The following is a 1,922-nucleotide window of genomic DNA, read 5'->3' on the forward strand; positions in this document are numbered from 1 at the left end:
ATTCTGCTTTTCTGTAGAGATGATCGACCCCTGAAAATGACAGATTTAATTTTAGTTGGTTAATTGGTTACCGGAGGAAAAATAAGACCTATGTATAATAAATTGAGAGCACTATTCAAATTTTGGTCATTTTCAGTTTGTTACAATTATTTTCCTAAATATATCTTAATGACTCACCAATAACACAATATAAATTTTTTCGAGAGGTGAGGTAATTCTGAGTCTGCAACATCTTATTTTTCAGATCTATGGTTGTAACTAGAATCCTCCTACTACGTATGTGGTAACTCGAGTCCTCATACTAAGCACTTTCCCTTGCTTGTGCCATAAACAGGAAAATAAGTGCATCCATTTACCTCAGCTTTCAAGTCACGATGGGTGTATTTTTACCGCACCTCCCTTTGTCGACACAATCTTTATTAGTGGAGAATCCATTTTCCACAGTTGAATTTATATACTGCAAAAATTTTGAAAGCCAAACATCCCCTTTTACCACCATATAAGTAGACCATCATTACTTGTTTAACTAAACAAAGTTCTACAATAACCACTCAATTCAAGTTCTTAGCTCAGATCTCGGTAAGTACCAACACTTGCATTTAGAAGTGTTTCTTTTCTATTCTAAGGGTAATACTTATCTCACTTATGTGTACCCTACCTTTGTATATATGTTTCATGAATTGAAGTCACAATGAAGCTGGGTATTTTTCTCATTGCTGGCCTGATTTTTATCAACTTGTGCACCTGCATGCCAAGGGACATGGCGGCGGATGCATCTCACGGTACCACTGTGCCACAGAGGGAAATTCGCAAACTGATTGCCGGAACTGACGGAAGAAACGGCCCTCCCAGCAATGATCACCAGTGCAAGCTTGGGACCTACCCGAATTGTCAAGGCATGTATCAGAAGTCAGAACACTGAGGAAGTAGCTCAAGATGTTCATGGAATTGAGGCCGTCTCTGCTGATCACAGAGCACCAAGATTCATGAAAGAGATATATATAGCCCCTAAGTTCATGGCGGACGTACTTATCATGCTACTTGTTGCCACGTGGAAGGCTGTATAGCCATGCTAACAGGACTAGCGTTTTTATGCTTAATTTGCCAGTATTATTTCAATGCTTATATTTATATAGAAACCTACATGAACCATTATATTTCTTCAAGCCCAATAATTTGTATTTGTGATATCGCCTTGTCAAGTTCAATAATTGTATATAAACATATGTTTCCCCATGCCCATATAATTTATTTTCAAGTTCATGACGCTTAGATGCCTATCAAGTTTTGTGTGTCATGTCAAGAGACGATTATTATAAGTCGCTGGAAATACTAGTATTCTTTTGTTTTCTATGTCTCATATGCAATTTTTCTCCTCGCTCTGTTTTGCTATTATATTTTTTCCATGCGCGCTCTGAATCCATGGTCTACAAAACATTTTGATAGGAGTATATATAAGACAACTGAACGATGTTTATATAACGACGCTCGATGTAATTATACATTGTGAGTTTGTGACAACGGAATCATTTGTTTTGTTAGATCATTAGTTCATTACTATATTGTTACAACATGTGAACAGTAATAAATGATGTGCTGATATAAAACAAAAACTATTTTCATTGTCATTTCAGCATGCAATTTCCACACTTTGTACTTTAATTTTATGGAGCATGCACACAAAAACTACACATTAATCGTAGATTCGTGCATGCATCACCTATAACATCCCTAAAAGATTTTACCATTGAATTATTCATGGATACATACCGGTAAAGATGACCACCACGATTTAAACCTTGTTGTGGGCGCAGTCATTCTCAAATGAAAAACTCAGACAGCAGAGATAAAAAAAATGTCGGTTACTAGACTGCTCATTCACAAATGCAGTTGGTTATTGTAAACCTTTTTTATGCTGGTTT

At 36.4% G+C, this 1,922-nt stretch overlaps 1 long non-coding RNA gene across 1 annotated transcript; it reads left to right on the top strand.

Moving 5' to 3' along the window:
* Positions 1 to 520: 520 nt before the first annotated feature.
* On the top strand, positions 521 to 1,236 carry LOC120683251. Its single transcript, XR_005678730.1, has 2 exons — positions 521 to 579; positions 687 to 1,236. It is a non-coding gene; the product is annotated as an uncharacterized LOC120683251 (long non-coding RNA).
* The last annotated feature ends 686 nt before the right edge of the window (positions 1,237 to 1,922 follow it).

The sequence above is a fragment of the Panicum virgatum genome, chromosome 7N (genome assembly GCF_016808335.1).
Source record: "Panicum virgatum strain AP13 chromosome 7N, P.virgatum_v5, whole genome shotgun sequence".
NCBI lineage: Eukaryota > Viridiplantae > Streptophyta > Magnoliopsida > Poales > Poaceae > Panicum > Panicum virgatum.